The sequence below is a fragment of the Triturus cristatus genome, chromosome 8 (genome assembly GCF_964204655.1).
Source record: "Triturus cristatus chromosome 8, aTriCri1.1, whole genome shotgun sequence".
Classification (NCBI taxonomy): Eukaryota; Metazoa; Chordata; class Amphibia; order Caudata; family Salamandridae; genus Triturus; species Triturus cristatus.
Window position 1 is genome coordinate 29,249,403 of NC_140591.1, and position 14,069 is coordinate 29,263,471.

General features: G+C 43.7%; 1 protein-coding gene across 2 annotated transcripts in view; it reads left to right on the forward strand.

The window, feature by feature from the left end:
• The window catches only part of LOC146799880 (general transcription factor II-I repeat domain-containing protein 2-like), an 83,401-nt gene that overhangs the window by 21,048 nt on the left and 48,284 nt on the right, over positions 1–14,069 (forward strand). The gene's annotated exons all lie outside the window — the stretch shown is intronic.

The window sequence follows — 14,069 nt, forward strand, 5'->3', positions numbered from 1 at the left end:
TCCTTGGTCAGCAGGGTAGTCATGGCAGCGGCGGCAGGTGCTGCAGTTGAGACTATCTATCTATCTATCTATCTATCTATCTATCTATCTATCTATCTATCTATCTATCTATCTATCTATCTATCTATCTATCTATCTATCTATCTATCTATCTATCTATCTATCTATCTATCTATCTATCTATCTATCTATCTATCTATCTATCTATCTATCTATCTATCTATCTATCTATCTATCTATCTATCTATCTATCTATCTATCTATCTATCTATCTATCTATCTATCTATCTATCTATCTATCTATCTATCTATCTATCTATCTATCTATCTATCTATCTATCTATCTATCTATCTATCTATCTATCTCTACAACGTTTCAGCTTCTGCCTTCCTCAGGTAGTACAAGAGGGTTTGCTTTGTGGCTGCACAGATGACACAGCTGAATTTTCAAAAAACATGATGAGTGAAGATTCCATTTGGAATAAATGCAGTCCCGAGAGCTCTTGAGATATGCAGTAATCAGATTGTGTTGTCAGTAATGTTCAGTCCATCTGGATGCAGTGATTTAAAACGGTACATCCAGTAGTTCTTCCTTTGAAACATGTTCCACTGGGAAAATCTTCAAATCAGATAGTGAATGATCCACAAGGTTAAAATGACTGGCTACAGGCTGGTCAATTTTCTTATTAATTATTGCTGATTTGTGGTTCGTGAATCGTGTACGGAGGTCATTCACTGTTTGGCCTACATATTGTTTTTTACAGTTTTGCCGTTGGCACTGAATCCCATAAATAATGCATGTTGAGCGACATGTAAGATGCTGCCTTATTGCATAGGTCCTTCTCGTAACAGAACTAGTTACAGATGATGTTTGTAAAACATATTCACACATGATGCACCTTTTAGAGTCACAGCAATGAACCCCTGCATTTGTTACAGCTTGCTTGAGTTCAGCTCTCACAATAAGAGATCGTAAACTTGGAGCTCTGCGGTAAGCAATGACTGGCGGTTTTGGAAAAGCCTTTTGCAATTTTCCACAAGTGGACTGTAAGGGAATTGTTTTTTGCATTATATTTCTGTAGTTGGGAGCTGATGGATGATAGTCCACTACAAATGGAGTTCTTTCACTTTTGTTTCTGCCGTTGATATTCCAAATAAGTGCTTCTCTGGGTAACTGCAAAGACTTGTCAATTTGTTGCTGTATGATATGCAGAGGATAGCTTCGCCTTTTAAATAATGTAGCAAGCTCCTTTAGATGGTCTTTACAGGTTTCTTATTGCTGCAGATGCGTCTTATTCTGAGTGCTTGGTTGTAGATGATCAGTTTAGTGTGGTGTGGGTGACATGAAGTCCAGTTTAGATACAAATGAGCATCTGTAGGCTTGTGGTACAGATGCCCAAGAAAGTTAACTGGACAGTTAGTTGTCAAAAGGCTTTTGACACCCTAAAAGAAGCAATGTGCTCAGCACCAATTCTAAAAGCTCCAGATTATGCCAAGCAGTTCATAGTGCAGACTGATGCCTCTGAGCTAGGGATAGGAGCAGTCCTATCCCAGACCAATGATGAAGGCCAAGACCAACCTGTTGCTTTTATAAGCAGGAGGCTACTCCCCAGAGAGCAGCGTTGGAGTGCCATTGAGAGGGAGGCCTTTGCTGTGGTTTGGTCCCTGAAGAAGCTGAGGCCATACTTGGTTGGCACCCACTTCCTAGTTCAAACTGACCACAGACCTCTCAGATGGCTAATGCAGGTAAAAGGGGAATATCCAAAACTACTAAGGTGGTCCATCTCCCTACAGGGAATGGACTTTGAAGTGGAACACAGACCAGGGACTGCCCATGCCAATGCAGATGGACTTTCCAGGTTCTTCCACTTAGACAATGAAGACTCCATAGGACAAGGTTAGTCTCATCACCTTTCGTTTGTGGGGGGGGGGGTGGTGGGGGGGTTGTGTGAGAAAGTGCCATCTTTCTTGCATGGTATGCCCCCACTTTTTGCTAAATTGCTGAATGTACTTTGATTAAGTGTACCCTGGACTCCTGCCAATCAGGTGCCCAGGGCCTATGTTCCTTCCTTAAAACACACAAACTCCAAATTGGCAAACCCTAGCCACATGTCAGCCCCTGGTAAATGGTACCCTAGGCCAGGGAAGGCCTCTAGGGGCTGCAGCACTCGTTGTGCCACCCTTAGAGGCCCTGTACCCTTACACACACACACTGCCTTTGCAGGCTGAGTGTCTGGATGCAGGACAAAACAAAGAGTCGCCACCCTTAGAGGCCCTGTACCCTTACACACACACACTGCCTTTGCAGGCTGAGTGTCTGGATGCAGGACAAAACAAAGAGTCGACATGGCACACATCTCTGTGCCATGCCCATCACCTACACTGCCAAGGCATATGTCAGTCACCCCTCTAGCTGGGTGCCTTACGCCTATGGTATGGGCACAGGAGCAGGAGCCCTGTGCCCCTACAGTACCCGGGTCCATTCCTGGGCACTGTAAGTGCAGTGCTGCCATTTAAGAGTACATGGTGCTGAGAGCTCGTCAAACACGAGCTCCACAGCACCATAATGGCAACACTGAAGACTGGGAAGTTTGGTATCAAACTTCTCAGCACATTAAACCCACACTGATGCCAGTGTGGGATTTAATGTACTAAGCACCCCAGAGGGCATCTTAGAGATGCCCCCTTACAGCTGACCTACAATCCACGTCTGCTCTGAGGCTGCCCAGGCTGCCACACAGCAGACACGTTGCTGGACCCCTGGGTGGGAGAGCCCCTGCTCTCCCGGGCCTGCAACAATGCACATCCTGGGTGAGGTGAGAAATCTCCTCCCCCAGTATGAGCAAAGGGAAGCTTCAAAGGCATGCCGCCATTTGGAGTTTCCCCAGGCCACTGCAACCCCCTACTCTGGCGGGAAGGTTGGCCGGAAACCCCATACAAGGACAGGGGATGTGCCAGCCTGCCCACCCCACATCTCCGGGCTCTCGCCATCTTGAAGATGGGAGGCCCTACCCTATCAGGATTAGGCTACTGCCCCCCTCCCACAGGAGAGAGGCAGGATACGGGGTGTACCCACCCCAGGACAAGGACCCATTGGTCCCTGGCCTTCACCTACCTATAACGCCCCTAAATCTAGTATTTAGGGGCACCCTGAACCTTCCTTCCCCAGATTCCAGATTCGAAAAACTACAAGAAGAGCAAGAAGAACAAAGACCTGCCCTGCACCTGCTAAAAAGGGAAGAAGACACCAACTGCTTTGGCCCCAGCCCTACCGGCCTGTCGACTCCCGGACCTGCACCAGCGCGGCATTTCTCGTGGCCAGCAACCTCACCAAACCCCAGAGGACCTGGCTACCTTTTGGCTCTAAGCCCCTGGGACTCCCATGAGTAGAGGCTCTACTCAGAAACCTATTTCTAACCCCTGGCAGCAGCCCGGAACCGCGAACCCAGCACACTCTGCACCAGCCAAGCCTGGCCAGTGCCGGAGTGGACAAAGACCCTGAGGACGACCCCACGGTGACTGTGACCCCGAGTCCGGCCCCCAAGGACCCCCTCGACATTCCGGAAGAAGCCTGCAGCCTCAGAACAGAGTGCCACCCCAACCGCGATCAACAAGAGGGTAAGATTTCCGACATCCAAAAGGCACATCTGCACCCGGCGCCCTGCGGCCCCCTGTGCCCAATCCCGGGGTACCCACCTAACCTACAACTATCCAACTTACCTCTCGAAGTGGTGGTGGCACCTGAAGCATCCTCGTCCCCGAGCTTGCAGCCTTTTTCCTAACCGGAACATTCCCATTGATTTCCATTGAGCGCCCGACGGCTCAAAAGCACCCTGCACCCAGCTGCCCGAGTGGCCCTGGCAGTGCAATCTCTACACTAGCCTACTTCCCCACTTGCCCTGAGTGAGTGACCAGGAGCCCAGCTCCCACAGCCGCGTGGCCTGCTAGTCAGCAGCCACCAAACCAGGCCCGGTATTCCTCATAGGCTAACATTGGGCCTAACTATCTCTGCACCCGGCCGTCCTGAAACCGCTGAGGGTGAACTGACTGTACCTACCTGACACTGGGAGGCCCCTGAGTCTATGCCCAGAACTTCAACTCTGCCAGTCGAGAACTTACCCTTAAACCGCGATCTTCATTTCTCTCATAGGGTAACATTGGCTGGCTTTTTCTTGGAAATTCTTCTAAGTGTGAACTTTTCAAAACTCAAAATATTCACCAAAAATCAGCTGAGTACCAAAAACGAATTTACTCACCTGCTCTTAGGTGAGCTCCCAGTGCTGGATCTTGGTGCCCAGCACTGACTCTGAAAAGTACCCACAACTACACTTACCTGTAACTCCTTTTTCTTCCATAGGAAACCATTGACTGCTTTTCTGTGAAATTTCTTCTAAGTGTTGATTTCTGCAATCTTGAAATATTCTTTTAAAATGGTGCAATTTCTGCAAACGTAATTACTTGCCTGTTTTTGATAAAGACCCCAGTGCTGAGTCTAGGTACCCAGACCTGGATTACAAAAGTAACGATAAAGTACTCTACCTGCAATTTGAATTTCTTGCCATAGAGATCCATTGAATGTTTTCTTTGAAATATTTTCTAAGTGTCAACTTTTGAAATAGCTAAATATTATTTAAAAATCAGTACAGTAATTAAGTCGACTTTCACCACTTGATTCTGAATATTGTCCCAGGGCTGGATCTAGGAACCAGACCTGGAATTCCAAAAGTAATCTGAAAAGTAATTTATTACAAATAACCTGAATTTACCATTGAGCTCAATGCATTGTTATGTTTAGGAAATAGGATTGTTTATTGCAACCAACTGTGACCATTTACAAAAATCCATTGCTTATTGCAAAAGTATTTATATTCAACTTCTCATTCTGAGAAAGTACATTTGTATTCCCTTTGTGGTTCTAAAAATAAAACAAGCATATATTGTATATATATAAACCATTGGCCTAGAGTTCAGTTATTGAGTGTGTGAGACCATTTGCTGACTGAGTGTGTACAACAAATGCTTTACACTGTCCTCTGGTACTGCCTTACTGCTCGACCAAGCTACCACTTTAGAGAGTAAGGTCATACCTAACTTTAACCTCTATCAGCCCCTGGGGGACTGTGGACTCTGTACACCCTGTACCTATTAGGGAACAGTATATACAGAGCCACTTTCTCACAGTAGCACATCCAGAAAAGGGAGATGAGGCTTCGTTTTAGTATTGCTGCTGGTAAATTTGATGGTAGGATGGATATTGTTGATATAAGCTGTAAATTGTTCCAAAGTTGTACTTCCTGCATTCCATATTATAAATATGTCATCAATGTATCGTAGCCATACCAGTGGTTTGATGCTAGAAGTAGCAAGTATACAGTTCTCTAGTTTGCCCATGAAGATATTTGCATAGGATGGAGCCATCCGAGTACCCATGGAAGTCCCTTGTATCTGCAGATAGTGTTTACCATTGAATGTAAAATTGTTGGATTTAAGGATAACTTGTGCAAAGTTGGTAAACACATTTGTTGATGGCTTTTTCACAGTTCTTTTATTAAGAGCTTCAGATAATGCCATAAGCCCATCCTCATGGTATATTGGTGTATAATGATGTAACCTCAAATGTAGCCAGAAGAGTATCATCATAAAATGTATAGGTTTGGTTTAATTTTTCAGTAATCTGAAGAAAGTGACTGGTATCTTTAATAAATGATGGAAGTTCCTGTACAATGGGCTGGAGGTGCAGGTCGACAAATAAAGATAGTTTCTCAGTGGCTGTGTCATTGCCAGAGATGATGGGACGGCCTGGATTGTTCATTTCGTGAATTTTGGGAAGCATATAAAATTTTCCAGGTCTTGGTTTGTGATGAACAATTATATCTGCTGTTGTTTCATCAATGAGGTTTAAGCTCCTGTATCTTACAACCATGTTCTTAATTTCTTTGTTCAAGTCTTCTGTGGGATCAGTTTCTAAAGGTTTGTAAGTGTTGGTATCCATTAGTTGTCTCATTCCTTCCTCAATATAATCACTTACTTTCATGGCAACCACTGCACCACCTTTGTCTGCCGGTTTTATAATGACATCCATTCTCTGTTGTAGGAGGTGGAGAGCTTTTCTTTCTTCTCGGGTAATGTTATCAAAAATCCTTTTAGGTGTTGATTCCTTGATGAGTTTGTTGATGGATAAAATGTATGTATCGAGGACAGGATTTCTACCACATTGAGGAGTCCATGATTTGGGATGGTGGAACTTCTTAAATGGATCTGGAAGGTAGCTTGGCAGATCAACATTAGAATTATTGTAAAAGTATTCTGCAAGTCTGCATCTTCTCTCGAAGGTTTTTAGGTCTCTCATCATGTTGGCAGTACTATGATCCTTCGGTACAGGACAGTAATAGAGGCCTTTGCTCAAGAGGTTCAATTCACCTAGTGATGGGAGCCCTCCAGTCAGGTCAATAACTGGGTCGGATGTCTGGAAGGGTTGTAGCTGACTGATGCTATGCATCCTTTTTTGTCTTATAAATCTTCTATTCTTTTTATGCTGTTTACTCACAGGGCTTTCGCTGACAAGAACATCTCTAAAAACAGAATGATTTATGAAATGGTGAGTTGGAAGAGGAGGTATATGAAATCTTAACATATCTCTTTTTAGTTTTGCAGATTTCATTTCAATAGCATTCCTGGTAGTCATCTTTTTTTACTACTGCATTCCTCTGTAGTATGTGTGCCACTTCAGAGTCACTTTTTGTGTTCTTTAAAAGTTCCAGTTCTTTTTGTAGCTTGGCTTTAAGCATCTGCATTTTTTGAATGGTTACTTTAATAGATACCAATAGTAGGGCTGTTGATGAGTTATGGAGTAAAATATTCCATGTCGCTGACAATTCACAACTATTTAGTTTAAAAGGTGGCTTAGACTTAACCTCCAACCCCATAGGATAGATGTTAAGTTTTTTTTATAGATTTGTAAATGTGCTATTGTAAATTGGCACTTACTGATTTTCTCCTGGACGAACAGCGCATATCTAGGATGTAGATTTGTTCTTGACATGGTGGTTATATATATATATATATATCTATATCTATAAATATCCTGCTTTTTTGGTTTTGCTAATAACTTTGGCACAGTTTGCTCAATCTTCACGAAATGTTCAAAACTAGTGTACCAGGCACTTCATCTGCTGTCTGGATAGTTTCAGTGTGATCCATCAATCGAGGGCCGAGAAAAGGGTCGACCCAAAACACATTTTCCCCATGCAATTTCCCATAGTGATTTTCAACACAACTACAGTCCGAACCGCTGAACGGAATTACACCAAATTCACCTGCTTTAGTTAGTTAGCAGTGCCCCCGTTATGCACTGCTTATGATGTCACATATTACTTCACTCATCATCTGTTATATGACCTCATTGATCAATGAGTGTGTTAGTTTGATTTATAGTTTACATAGTCGCGCGTAACTGCCATAGTACTTCTTTATCTAATTTTGTACTGCCTATGTCCAGCTAATGGGTTTAAGTGTTTTCAAAGCGCATGTGCTCCTAATACATTATAGCTGTGTACAGGTATTGAACATGTTATAAATGTTTGCAGGTGACAGTTGACAACTTGTGTTCAGCATGTTCCACACAAGTTTTTAGGCTCTGTAGAAAATGTTTGCAACAGGGCAAAGATCCCACATACAACAGACTACGGGCCTGATTACTAGGCTGTCAGAAAAGGAGCCTTTCCGACAGCATCGTAACTTGCTGGTCAGATTCCTTTCCGCCCACCTCATTACAATAGAAGCGGTCGGAAAGGAATCCAGCAGGTCATTCCGACGGGGTCGGAGAGCCCGTCCGACAGTTGGAAGGCTGTCAGTAATCCCAAGGGTGTCTCTTTCCGCCCTTGGGATTACGATGTCGGGTTTCAGCAGCCTTTCTGTGCCGGCCTTTCTGGCACAGAAAGGCTGTCAGAACTCGACTTTGGGGGGGCCCCAGCAGGGCTCCCATGGGTGCACGGCCTCCGCAGGCGAGAGAGAAGCCCCATTCTTAAAGAAGGTCACAAAAGTTCCCCCTTAGGCCTGTGACCTTACACGGCTGCAGGTTTTAAATTTTCAGAATTTCAGAAGAGCTTACAGAAGTAGGCCTGGTAACCTGCAGTGGTTATAAGCTTCTATCCTTCCACCTAGCTAACCTCTATTTTTACATGAGGTAATAAACAAGTTTATATTTGCTCCTGCCAATATGTGCCAAACAAGTGCACATTTCACTTGTAACAACATGTATTTTTTCCTGGGGTGGGGAATGGTGGGGGGGGGAGAGGTTGGGCTTGGGGTTAATGAAATGGGTGGCATATTCATTGCCCTGCCTCAGTTAGAATGCTGGCTTCATCAGAGCCCTTGGAGAAAGCTGAACTCTGGCATAGGCTGAGATTTTATTACATAAAATGGAGACTTTTGAAGTTTCTTGTCCCTTCACATGTAGAAGCCATGTTACACAAGCTGAATCAGGCCTCGAGAAATGTACTCGCCCACTTGCTACGGGGGGTCAGATTTAATCAAGGCAAACTATTTTTAATGCCAGCTGGCCCGGTTTGGTGAACTGACAAAGAGTAGGTGTTCTTTTCGGAAAGTGAATGAGCAGTAACAATGCCTTTAAATCTTGTTTTCATCTTGTCACATTTGCTCTGCCTTCAGAGACCGAGGTCAAGTGTCAGCTTATGTATTCCTATAATTTGCTGCTTGTTTTAGCCTGTATGTTGGTATTTACTTTTCTTTTCTGACCACAAAGTTAGAAGATTTGGTAAAGTGAACTGTCTGACAATCGTGCTGTGTGGAATGAAAGGCTGTATGGTGTCGTTTTTTTCTAACTCACAACATTTAAAAAGCTTGTAAATTAACTGTGCAAACATTTCAAAATGTATTTCAGTGGTTATGAAAGCATATTTTTGGGAACTCCGTGTGATGAAAACAAATGATAACACTTTACTTGGTGATGTGCAAATGATGAAATGTTATAAATTTATATAGCGCAGTAATTTGCCCAAGGGCGTCAAAGAGATGATAGCCAATCCCGAGAGTAACCCTGCCTTGCGACGAAGGTTGAAAAGGCAATATTACAAGGAGAAGAGCTAGGTTTTTAAGGCCTTTCTAAAGGACATATGTAACTTCATGCTGGTCAGATAGAGGGGATTCAAGTGCTTGATGACCGAGACAGCTCTGCCTCCCCATTTCTTTATCCGCACTCTGGTGATGACCACTAAATTGTGGACTGACTTTCAAAGAGGTCTACTTGGGGATTACCATCAGAACATGGATTTGATTCCTCCAGGGCTAGCACTGCACATGGCCTTAAAGGTGACCCGCTTCTGTACAGGGAGCCAGTGTAGCTCATGCAATCCTTTTGAGACTGACATGTATTTGGGGATGCTTAGTGTAAACCTGGCCGCTGAGGTTTGCACCAATTGCAATTTAGTAAGGGTTGTTTTATTGGTGTCCAAATTGAGTGCGTTGCAATAATCTATCCTGGATGAGAGAAGCGCTATGGCCATCTGTTTCCGTGCATGGGAAGTGATAAATGGGAAGGTCTTCTGCAAAGTTCTAATGATCCAGAAACAGGTTGCCACAGTACTATTGATCTGAAGATCCAACGACCAGTCACTGTCCAAGATGACTCCTAAGTTTTTAGTTAAGTTAGTATGGATGGGCAGTGCCCCCAGGCTGTCGGGCCACCAATTCTGGTTCCATACAGATAACTGACTCCCAAACATCAACACTTCTGTCTTCTCACCATTCAGCTTCAGATAATGCCTGCTCATCCATGTGGCCACCGCATTCATACAGATGTAAAAGGTGGCTGCTATGGCGTCTGTGTTCTTTGAAATGGATGCAATGATCTGTGTGTCGTCTGCATACCTCATAACCTGTACACCATAGAAACGGATAAGTCTGGCCAGCGGTATAATGTACAAGTTAAATAGCGTGGGGCTCATGAAGGATCCCTGAGGGACCCCTCGAGGCAGGGAGAAAGGGTCAGATTTATGTTCCCTTATGATCACTATCTGGGAATGATGCGAGCAATTTCAAGGCCATATCTCCTATACTCAAGGACTGGAGGCGTTCAGTGAGTAGGGTATGGGAGATGGTATCCAAGGCCGTGGACAGATCCAAAAGGATCAGCGCCGCGGCAAGCCCCTCGTCAACTAGATGCCTGATACGGTCAGTTGTGGATATTAGGGCAGTTTCAGTATAATGATGGGATCTGAAGCGGAACTGTGAAGTCTCCAGCAAACCCTCTTACTCCATGTAGGCCGTCAAATTGTGGTTAAGATGTTTCTCCAGGATCTTGGCCAGAGTGGGGCGCAACGAAATGCAGCGATAGTTCTTGAGGTCCTTCGGGTTTCTTGAGAAGAGGTCTAACCACAGGCTCTTTCCACAACCTTGGGTTGAACCCGGAATTGATTGCTCTATTCATAATGGTAGTTAGAGGATGAGTTGTAGTACTTGTTGCCATTTGGAGGACTTTAGGAGGTCAAGGTTCCAATGGAGATCCTGATTTTAGGTTCAGAAAATAGGTTGCCGTTTTCTTGTAAGGCAGAGGTGGAAACCGGGACAGAGATGTGGGGTGACTCTCCTCCGCGATAGCAGAACAGTTTTGCTTCTGAGAGGTGGCGGGCCAAAAGTCTGCCTGTTCTTTTTGGTTTTAGAGTACAAATTCTTTGTACATATTGGTGACTTTGGAGTGGAAGAATCCTGCTAACTTGTTGCAGAGCTCTGGTGAGCTCTCAATTTCTGAGGTAGCTGGAGGCGATGCGAGATGGTGGACCACTTTAAAGAGTTCTTTCGAGGAGCATGCAGATTCAATTTTATTAGTGCAAAAGAGATTTTTCTTCTCTAATATCATTTTTGTACTCTCTAATAGCATTCTTATATAAGATTTTATTATGCTTCTTATACGGTTTCCTCCAGCTGCGTTCCTGTAGACGACAGGCCTGTCTCAGTAGTCTTAGTCTATCGGTAAACCAAGATGCTGAAAGTAATTCCTACAAGTTCTAATTCCCTTGACGGGCACGACTACCTCCTCTGCCGAGCTTAACCATGCTGCAAATTCTGTGGCTACCTCATCCGTGTCTACAGATGCAGTGCAAGAATTGCTTCTAAGGGCACTCAAGAGACATTTTCCGGATACCCCCTTCCAATTCCTTTGGAATGTTGTGTTAGAGACAGGGTTATCTTTGATCTGGGTAGAAAAGACATCTAAAGTGAAAGCTACCGCCTGATGATCAGACCAGGTCAGGGCTAATAATACCTCTTGTACTGACAGCCTGGCATCGTTGGAAATTACCCCATGTAAGATGTGTGGGGGTTTTGACCGATTGCGAGAGTCCAGGAAATGCCATGGTGTCAATAAGTTCTCATGAGTCCGTACTCCTGGTCTCCTCCAAGTTAAAATGTAAGTCTCCCATAAGAGTTACCTTATTTTTGGCCAGATGAAGCTCTATAGAATTTGCAAATTCATTAGGGAACAGGGACCTAGGGTCCAGAGGTCTGTACAGTAAAATGTCGGAGAACGAGTCAGTGGACGAGATTATAATAAAAAAATAAAAGGCCTCGCGCAAGCTGGTACTTTTAAGTGACTCTATGTGACAGTGAAAATTCAGTAAACTATAGCTAGACCACCTCCAGGTTTGCCCTCCCTGTCAAGTCTGATTATAGCATAGCCTGAAGAGAAGGTGTCAGCAAAGTATTTGCCCATGTCTCCCTGATCAAGACCCAGTCCGGGTCATACATTTGTACAAACTCCGCGTTATGCTTACTCGGGACCTAGTATAGATTAGGAACCGTTTCAGGTTTTCCTTACGGTAGACATCCACTGATTAACGTCCCTTTCAGGTAGGTGATTGTCAGCATTGGTAAATCTCCCATCTCAGAAAGAAGGATACCGGACCCTAAAACCACATGACGGGCAGGAGCAGTTAGTCTTATGGTAGAGGTCATTGAACTCCAAGGGGGTAAATGCAAAAGGCTCACCCATATTGTTAAGACTCAAGAGATGGTCTTTACAGTAAACCAAGGGGGGAAGTCTTCCTAACACTAAAGGTCCATGGGTTCTGGCACAGTCCATGCTAAATATTTTTGCTGAAACCCAATTTCCACAGACTGGATATACCCTATATAGTTTTAACAGTAAAAGTGTATGTTAGTGGGAAGGTTTATGGCCATTTAACTGGAAATGTGCTGTCTGTAAATGACCGCACGCTATCACATCCTACTTAAGTAATATATTTATTACGAGTGAGTTTTTAAATATGAACTGAGAAACATTCCTGCCCCCTCCCTGTGGACAATGGTGTTGGAGACCTAAGAGGCAAGTCATGGGTCATGTGTACCCTATAGGTTGGGTTAGATTCTTATTCTACATGTAGCAAAAGTTTAGTCTATGAAATCAAACGAGTTTTTTGTACAGCAGAAATGATGAACTCGCGTATTTGAAGGTGCTCTTGTGATAATGCAGAAAAAGGTGACTCTGTAAATTCATTTTTTACCTAAGATCACACAATTTGAGACCTATTTATGGGGCAAGTACCTTACAGCTGTGTCTAGTAGATTATTCAAGACACTATACCTTGAGATCTGGTAAAATGTTAATGATTTTTCGTGGCCTGCAAATTATCAGAACACCACTCAATGTAGGAACAGTGATATGTTTGTAAGTCTTTCCAAAACTCCTTTGATTTAATCGAGTCCTACTAGCCCTTCCGATGGACTCATTTGGGTTTTGTGCATTGCCTTGTGTGGTGGAGAGGCCATAACAGAATTGGAACATGACCTTTGTCAATGATCTGTGTGGTGTTGTGCACATCTACACATGTTGCTGTGTTGCCACCTGCATATTTGCACTGTATCCCATGGCGTCCTATAATGTTACTCTGACTGCTTTTCTTGTGAAGGGGATGTTGTCCTCATTTAGTGTCACTTGTACTGTCTGTGATGACATTGTGTTCCCTGACTCAGTGGAATGAGAAATTGTTCTCTGTTACAATTGCCCAGATGTTGGCAGTGAGACACTAGGAATATTGAGAAAAGTTGCAGGTTCCAGATACGTATATAAACATTATCACTCGTGTTTATAGAGACACTGCCTGAATACTTTCTTTCCTGCCATCTCCTCTTCCAACCAGTGTTCGGGCTTTCCAAGTGATTGACACTTACAAGCTCCTTTTTAAATTTAACAAAAATGTTCAAATGCAAATCCTTTGGTAGACAGCTGGTGCCGTCAAGCCAATGCTTCAGTTACCAGAAACCACAACTAATTGCAGATTTTTTTTTTCCCAGTCTGATTAGTAAAGCTCCCTAATGGAACGATTAATGGTAAGCAGTGTAGTGCTCCAAGTAACTTCGCAAATCTCTTGCAGTTGCCTGTCCAAAACAATAAATACAAACACCCCTTCACTTTCTCTCCAACCCTCTAATGGAAGTGACAAGAGTTTCCCACAGATTAATCTTTTAGGCCCAAAGGGGTCAGCTGCTCCTAACCTCGTAGTGTAACTTCAGAAATGTCGCCTCTGAGTGGACTGAGATGTGCTGCGGGCTCGCTATTAGTGGAAACAGAGCTGATTAATGTCTGCAGCAGGATATAACAAGACGTTTGAAGTGCTCTGTGGGTCAGCCAATCAAAGAGTAGTTCAACCAAAGCATTACCATTACGTTGGTCTACTCAGATATGCACTGTGCACTTGAAGTTGTATTTAATTGCAGGACAGAAGCTGCCAGACTGGTAGGAGTTAGTTCATAAACAGGATATTGTAATGTTTCAGGAGACTTGGACTACTCGGGAGTTATTTTTGGAGGGGTTTGTATGTTTTAACACCGTAGCTCCCATCCCAGACTCCGGCCGGCCAGTGGGAGGCCTTTCAATTTGAATTAACATCATGGCAGGGGGTCGTGCCAGGGTCCTCGCTACCAATAATGATAAATTTCAGGTCATAATTTATAAACGGGGGATTTTGTTTTACTTAATCCATTTTTATAATAATGATTTTAAAAATGTCCCTAATATGAATTTTATCGATTTGTTTAATTTAATTTCTAACTTA